The 9,002-nt window shown below is 43.0% G+C and overlaps 1 protein-coding gene across 4 annotated transcripts in view; it reads right to left on the reverse strand.

Annotated features, from left to right (window-relative positions):
• mef2d (myocyte enhancer factor 2D) overlaps positions 1-7,574 on the reverse strand; it is a 127,241-nt gene extending 119,667 nt beyond the window's left edge. The window contains exons 1-2 of one of the 4 annotated variants that reach the window (XM_031890603.1): positions 7,537-7,574; positions 7,343-7,392 (exon numbers count right to left, since the gene is read on the reverse strand). The gene's annotated coding sequence lies outside the window, so the exon portion shown is untranslated. 4 annotated transcript variants of the gene reach the window in all.
• Between the last annotated feature and the right edge of the window lie 1,428 nt (positions 7,575-9,002).

Below are 9,002 nucleotides of genomic sequence, written 5' to 3' on the forward strand. Positions count from 1 at the left end.
GTATTACTTATCTTTCTATTTTGGCCCTCCTCTATTCATATTTCTGTCTCTCTTGCGAACCACTGCCTGGTTGCTAGGTTAAAGTGGACCCTAGCAACCAGAGAGCTGCTCAAATTCCACACTGGAGAGCTGCTGAACAAAGACTTAAATAATTCAAAAACTACAAATAAAGACTAATTAAAATTGTCTCAGGATATCCCTTTCTACATCACACTAAAAACTAATCTACAATCCCTTTAATATTAACCTTTAGTTTGATATGGTCAATGGCATTAAACCTGGTTGCTACGGTTACTTTTCTTAGTAACCAGAAAGCAGTTAGAATGTCAGATCTTTTCTCTATTTCATTTGACAATGTGGCAAACAGTTTGCTCCAGGTTTGGTAACCAACAGCAACCAGAAACCAGCTATATTTGTTGTGGTTGCTATGGGTTACTAGAACTGGTGCAAATATTGCTCCTGTTATTGAAGCTAAAAGTTTACGGATATATTTAATATTGCACACGCTGACATTTCTTATTCTGTCTAATTTAGGGGAAGGCATTTTCATTTACATACCTCACTTCCTATAACAGGAAATAGGAAGTGCAAGGAAAATACATACAGACCTCTGCCCCACTACTGACATTTCTAGGCCGGAATAGCCCCAAATGAAACTTAACACCAATCCGATGGCATGTTCCATGCTGGCATTAGCAATCACGACTTATTGAGTCATCTGTCAGATGAAGGCAAAAGCAGAACAGATAGAAAAATCAATGCATGAACATTTCTATTGCACAGAGAGGTAGTGGATCAATGAAACAGCCGCCCCATAATGGTGGTCGGCCCAGAAGCATTCAGATGCATATGGTCAAAATCTGAGGGCTGCCCAAACCAGGCCAGCTATCAGATGAGATATACATCTCGGTGGGGGCCCGCGGCACCGCCGTATAGATCCTTCCCCGCACGTGTTCATATGTTGATGCTGTATATGGGAGATGGTACAGCAGCACAATGAAAAGCAGCAACTCTATAGACATAAGTTTTCAAGCAGCTCTATTAGACCTTTTATACTGAAAATAATAATGTTCTTATATATTGACTTCTGGAAACCAAAATATCTTTATCTTCTATTTTCTTTGTAAAACCCCACAGTATATGAAACCTATAGTGCACGTGTTAGCCCCAAATCCATATGTGACCTTGGTCCATTTGCCAGAACCTAAAGTACATGTGACCTATAATTCATGTATTAAACCCTGCAGTATAGGACACCTATGGTCAAATGTTGGAACCAAAAGTATATTTGTGTATTGGACCCTGATATATATATATCAGACCCTAATGTATATGTGCCCTACAGTATAAAGTCTCGCAGAAAGCACTCCAGGAGAAAATAAAAGACAAAAAAGTTTATTTAGACCCAAATGTCTACGCGTTTCGATCCATGCCGGATCGTCATCAGGATAGACATTTGGGTCTAAATAAACTTTTTTGTCTTTTATTTTCTCCTGGAGTGCTTTCTGCGAGACTTTATACTATTTTATGGTTAGCACCCGGACATTGGTGTTTCTGGTTGGTGAGTGCCGATACTTTGAACTTATATATATATATATCAGACCCTAATGTATATGTGCCCTACAGTATATATATATCAGACCCTAATGTATATGTGCCCTACAGTATATATATATCAGACCCTAATGTATATGTGCCCTACAGTATATATATATATATATATATATATATATATATATATCAGACCTTAATGTATACTCTATGTACCCTACAGTTCATGTAGGGGACCCTGATGTATATGTTATGTATGTGATCTATGTTAGATTGCTATTACTACTTGTCCTCTGTTATTCAAGCTTCTGCCCAGTTTCTAGGATCACGGACCCTAGCAACTTCATAGCAATTTAAAGACGCAAATAAAATAAATAGACCAATGACAGATTGCCTCGAGGTATCAGTGTCTGCAAATTCAGTTAAGGTGGAGCGCTACTTCTAAAGGAATACGGATAGAAAATCAGATGGGGCTATCCGAGTCCGACACAGCATCTCCCTAGGTGCTAATGATACCGTTAGTCTTCGTGCAGGAATCCTCATTCTCGGCAACGCAATTACATGAGTCAAGCGTTGGTTACAAATCCTGCTTTCTGGTTAGAAAATGAAATTAAAACGCCTAATTGCCGCTGTCACCCGCAGCATTTGCACTTACCGTGTTAACAGTAATGACAGGGTATCGCCAGCCTAATTGCAAATTTATATATTTTTTTTTCTATTAATTATGTGCACCGCTAAGCCTCTCATCAACAAATGCCTGCTCCGTTCTCCTGGGGGGTAACCTGGCAGCACCCATGGGTGTTGGAAGGAGGCGGCTAACGTGAGCAGGTACCAAAGCCTAGAAATTTCCCTTAACCCCTTCAGTGATTACGGGATGCACTTTTCCAGCACTCAGGGAGTTAAGAAGAACAATTCCATATCTATATCTATCTATCTATCATCTATCTATCTATATAGGACATTTTGGGACTGGTTGGAGGATTGAGGCTGTAGAATGCATGGGCAGAAAGGGATGATGGGAACTAGCAAAGGGGAAGTTTCCCATTGAGGGCTCATGTGATTGATTTAAAAGGCTCGTTCTACAGTGGAACAATCGTAAAGAAATCATATCAAAGTATGCGGAGGCTTTGAGCTCGGAGGAAGCACCGTCCAGTTATCTGGCATGACAGTTTCCATTAAGGGAGGGCGGGAGAAGGACAACGTGTTGGCATGAGAACTGCCATTCCCATAGCTACCAAGAACAGGCCTTGTCCTCCTAAAATAGAGAGAGAGGTGGTGGTGGGGCCCGGGGCAATATACCCAGTGTGGCGCCTTATTACTTATACAGGTATAGGACCCATTATCCAAAATGCTCGGGACCAAGGGTATTCCGGAGAAGGGGTCTTTCCGTAATTTGGATCTCCATACCCCAAGTCTACTAAAAAAATCAATAAAACATTAATTAAACCCAATAAGATTGTTTTGCATCCAATAAGGATTATTTATATTCTAGTTGGGATCAATTACAAGATACTGTTTTATTATTACAGAAAAAAAGGAAATCAGTTTTAAAATTCTGTATTATTTGATTAGAGTGGAGTCTATGGGAGACAGGCTTACCGTAATTCGGAGCTTTCTGGATAATGGGTTTCCGGATAAGGGATCCCATACCTGTATCTTATTCTGTAAAGCTCTAATATAAAGTATTATAGATGCACTTGCCTAACTATATACTTTGCACACAATCCCAGGGCAAAGGGATCGGAACAATGGAGATATATATATATATATATATATTCCTTACTGGTTACCAACGCTGCACGTTCCAGATGCAATCACGTGAGCGGCAGCTGTTGCAGGCAGTGAAAGGGTTAGCTCAGCGGTGCAATATCTCTCCCGGAGCCCTGTAGATAATTGATAGTAATGACCTATAGGGTTCAAGTTTAGACCTGGCTGCTGCGCTTGCCCCGGGACTGCCTACCATCACTAGGGAGCATTAATCACGCCATAAGTGACAAGGAGCGCTGTCACCTTTCCACCATAAGCCAGGGTATCAGCTGGAAGGGTTACGTTGCAGGGCTGTCATTAACTGACATGAGAGACACGGGACCTGCACTCCCCCAATCGAAAACATTGAGATTTCAGATCAATTTGCACGTGTACCTGAGGGCCCATAACAGAGTAGCCTCAAAAGAGCCAAAGACATAGGTAGCCTCACACAATTATAGTATTGTATACATTTATTATCCTGGGGTGCTCACTGTAGGGTGCCATTATTATTATATACCTTTATTATCCTGGGGTGCTCACCATAGGGTGCCATTATTATTATATACACTTATTATTCTGGGGTGCTCACCGTAGGGTGCCATTTTTATTATATACACTTATTATTCTGGGGTGCTCACTGCAGGGTGCCATTCTTATTATATACACGTATTATCCTGGGGGGCTCACTGTAGGGTGCCATTATTATTATATACATGTATTATCCTGGGGTGCTCACTGTAGGGTGCCGTTATTATTATTGTATACACTTATAATCCTGGGGTGCTCACTGTAGGGTGCCATTATTACTACATACACATATTATTCTGGGGTGCTCACTGTAGGGTGCCATTATTATTATTATATACACTTGTTATCCTGGGGTGCTCACTGTAGGGTGCCATTCTTATTATATTCACGTATTATCCTGGGGTGCTCACTGTAGGGTGCCATTATTATTATATACACTTATTATCCTGGGGTGCTCACTGTAGGGTGCCATTATTAATATATACACTTATTATCCTGGGGTGCTCACTGTAGGGTGCCATTATTATATACACGTATTATCCTGGGGTGCTCACTGTAGGGTGCCATTATTATTATATACACTTATTATCCTGGGGTGCTCACTGTAGGGTGCCATTATTATTATATACACTTATTATCCTGGGGTGCTCACTGTAGGGTGCCATTATTAATATATATACTTATTATCCTGGGGTTCTCACTGTTGGGTGCCATTATTATTTTATACACTAATTATCCTGGGGTGCTCACTGTAGTGTGCCCCTATATAGCAAAGCATTTTACGGTAACAGGGCACTCCAGTTATAAGAATACATTTCGAATTTCACCGACATGCAAAATTAACCAGACGCATTTCAACCTCAGTATGGGCAAAATCAAACCGACGCGTTTCAGCCTAAATATCAGCCACATCAAAGCAAAAGTTAACCCAACGCGTTTTAGCCGGAGTGTAAGCAGGATCTTCTTCAGAGAAAATACGCACGTTTCCAACTTAATATAATAAACGTCTTCATCAGGAAATAAAATTGACCCAATCCATTTTGACCTCTGTACAAGTAGCATCTTCATTAACTCAATGCTTTTTCACTGTACTACAGGTAGCGTCTTCACTGGGGCAAAACGGAACCTACGCATTTCAAGCACAGGATAAGCAATGACTTCTGCCAGGGGAAATACTAACCCAACACATTTCGACCTCAGTATACGCTTACACTACCGTCGAAATACATTGTAAATTTTGCTAATTTTATACTCTGAAATCAGAGTGCCATGTTATCTATACTTGCCAGTCAGGACCTCACTGTTATGCCCCTGGCTAGAGAGCGGTCACTTACGCAGCGAAACGCGTTGGGAATACGTTTCACATAAAGGTAGCTGGCAGGTGGCTAACCTTGCCCTGGTTCACAAGCTGCATTAAAGGAACAGATTTGCAAGGTATTTGCCTGCATTCATTCTTGCCATACCAGCCGGCCACGTACAGATACCATTGTTCCACTGTGACAACAAGTAGCTGAACGTGGAAACAACTTCCAAATAGATGGAGAACGCAAGATATTTCCAGCAATGGTTAACCTATTCCTCTCCTGAAGCGCAGCCAAGGACCGAGATAAAAAACGTGGCGTTGTTATTTATGAAGGCCATATACTGCTTTCTCCAGGAGGAGGAGGCAGATGAAAAGAATATAAAACAGAACTATACATGAAAGGGAGACTTGCTGCCAGGCAGAGGCATGAGAAATGGGAGAAAAATGCAGTATTTATTTATATAAAGCCGAGGAGAGACGAAAGCTCTGCAACTCCAGATGTTGCAACCCTTTCCAACAACAGGGGCTGTTGGGAGCTGTAGGCTTTACAATTCATTTTATATAAATATATATGTATCTGAGCTGCTATTATGACTCATGACACAATGTATGTATGAATATATATGTTCAAGCCCCTCTTTGCAGTCAGACTCTTCTTATTTCATAACAAGAGCAGCGATACATTACACAGTGAACACCCCAAGTCCTATACTGATATATATTATCTACAATAGGTCCCCCTCATGCACTACATGGGGAAAGAGGGTGACAGTTCAGGAACAACTAGGGATCGACTGTTAAAACGCACTTTTTTGAGCAAAAGTGCTTGTAATAAGGCAGGGGACGGGGAAGTTTTTGCCACATAACTCCATTATTACTGAGCCGTATCACCCTGCGCCTCACAACTAAGTATACAAACTCTCGGCGGGCGCATTAATCAAACCCAATCGGGTCCGTACAAATATTTATACTTTTTTTTTTCTTTTTGCGCAAGCAGGAAAGCCAGAAGAGAGTGATTGTGAGAATTCCAGAAAGAACATCAACACCCCCCCCCCACCCCAAACCACCAGCACTTCTCAGAAAGGGATTTAATGGGATGCAGATGAGCAGATGTAATGGATAGCGCTTGGCGATTATAGAAGTAATGACTAAAACCAACAATTCAGGGGGATTTAAGAGGGTCGGCTTCCTTACTGGGGAAGGGGGGGGGAGCGCAAGTGTGGCAAATAACAGCCAAGAGTGACATAAACGTTGTCGGCCTGACCTCAGTGTTTTTTGAACAGATTAAAGTCCTCGGTTGTGCACCGGTGTAAAGTAAACAGACCCCCAACATCACCAGAACGTATTTAGGTATGTGCCCCCCCCCCATCCCAAACACCCAACTGTCAAGGGAACAGCCCACTATTTCATAGAAACATAACAAACATCTGGGCAGGTGCCCGAACAGCAAAATAATAGGCACCGCGATGCCCAGATGCCCCCTACTAACTACTCCAATGCCCTTCTGTGCTTTATTATGACCGACCAGATGTAAGAAGATCTATTTCACGGATATTTTAGAACAGTCTGACGGATTAGCCCCCCCCGTCAGGTATAATCTTCCATTTCTTGCCATAAAAAGACCCAGGCAGCAGGGACATACATTCAACATTATCCGGAGAACCTTGCCATTACTTTCTAACATCCCCTGGCAACCCCCTCCTTCTCCCCCCCCCCCCCCTCCGCCTTATGGAATATCGCCTAAGAGCGTATATAGGAGGTGGGGCACTTGCGCTGCCCTATATACCAGCGCTAGGCTGGCTGCCCCCCCTGGCACAGAAGGGCTGGCAAGTATTTTATAGTATAAAAATATACAGGTATTCTTACATATACACATACATACATATAACAATAAGATGGAAAACAGCCAGCCTTGATCTCTCACACCCACCCTGCTGGGGTTATTATGGTGAGAGTCAGGGCTTTATGGGGTGCTGGGTTTCTTGGAGGGGCTCATTAACCCCAGCACTGCCACAGAGGCCTGCTCTCTTACAGGCATACAGTTTATATAGGAGGGTTTGTTGACCTTCCTCTACAGGGCATTGCAGCCCACCCTACCATGATCCTCCCCCCCCTTTTTTACCCCTCAGTGGTACTGACCCCCTATCTACTCACTGTAAATGGGACAGTTCAAGTGTCAAGGAAGGGGGGGGGGTCGGTTGTTCCACTTACCAGCAGCGGCTTGTCACTGTCAGCCACTTCCCTTTTTCCTTTTCTTCCTCCTGGAAAAGAGAGTCTCAGCCTCAGTGTCAGTGTCAGCCTCCGCCGCCGAGCTGCCCTCTTAATTTCCTCCCTTTGCCCCCTTCCTTCCCGTGCCTGCTACACTGTAACTCAATTTCCAACCAGGAAAAAAAAAATATACATACAACGTAACTGCTGTGCCTTGCTGTTCAGGGCTGAATGACGGGCAGCGGAGGAGGGCCAATAGGAAAGCGGCGCTGGTGACAGCAGGCCAACCGGAACGGAGAGGCGGGCTCAGTCCATGTGCTTTCGTCGAGGGGTGTTAGGTTGCATCGTGTTGCTGTGAATCCCTCCGCCTGGATGGCTGGCCGCTTAACTGCTTGTGCGCCGGCGCGCCCCAGAAGCCAGCGAGTTAACCCCCACCCCCCCCCGCAAGCAACAAAGCAGTCATGTGATCCCTGTTACAGTCATAATGTATCAGCATCACCGGGATCAACTCATGTGCGATGTTACCAGACTAACAGAGCCCACCTCAACTGTAATACTCCGCCATGACAACCTACTTTTCCTATTTCTTATCATATTGTCGCCCCATTTTTCCTGTCAGCGCCCTTTTATCATACTCTAAAAATAAATATCTAACTGTGGGATATTCTTGCTTTTTTATAGTTACACATAGAGCACTGGCTGGAATCGAACGTACAACCCCCGGTATCATTGTTATCATAAATAACCAAAACTCAGTGCTGACTGATGGAAGTGGTGGTGGATACAAGGAGTAGTTTCCCAGTAGCAGAGGTAATGATTTTTTTGTAGGTGCCAGAATCTGATCCTATTGCAGGGAGACAGAAACCCAAATGTGTCTAAGCATGTATCTGTAGTACAGCTCATCATTTATTCAATTATAGATAATTACCCTTTGCATTAGTTATTAGAAGTCACTGAGGGTATACAGGGAACTCTGAGTATCACTCATGTATTATAAGGGATACTGTACCCCCTACTGTAAATGATAAGGATATTAGCAGTCACTGAGGGGTTCTGTGCCCATATAAAGGCACAAGGCTGCAGGCTGAGTTATACAGGGAACTCTGAGTATCACTCATGTATTATAAGGGATAATGTACCCCCTACTGTAAATGATAAGGATATTAGCAGTCACTGAGGGGTTCTGTGCCCATATAAAGGCACAAGGCTGCAGGCTGAGTTATACAGGGAACTCTGAGTATCACTCATGTATTATAAGGGATACTGTACCCCCTACTGTAAATGATAAGGATATTAGCAGTCACTGAGGGGTTCTGTGCCCATATAAAGGCACAAGGCTGCAGGCTGAGTTATACAGGGAACTCTGAGTATCACTCATGTATTATAAGGGATAATGTACCCCCTACTGTAAATTATAAGCATATTGGAATAACAATTACATATACATATGTATAATACCCCAGAACACACAGCAGGATAAATACAGTGCCAATTCCATGTATAATACCCCAGAACCCACAGCAGGATAAATACAGTGCCAATTCCATGTATAATACCCCAGAACACACAGCAGGATAAATACAGTGCCAATTCCATGTATAATACCCCAGAACACACAGCAGAATAAATACAGTGCCAATTCCATGCATAATACCCCAGAACC

This window comes from Xenopus tropicalis, chromosome 8 (genome assembly GCF_000004195.4).
Source record: "Xenopus tropicalis strain Nigerian chromosome 8, UCB_Xtro_10.0, whole genome shotgun sequence".
NCBI classification, from domain to species: Eukaryota; Metazoa; Chordata; class Amphibia; order Anura; family Pipidae; genus Xenopus; species Xenopus tropicalis.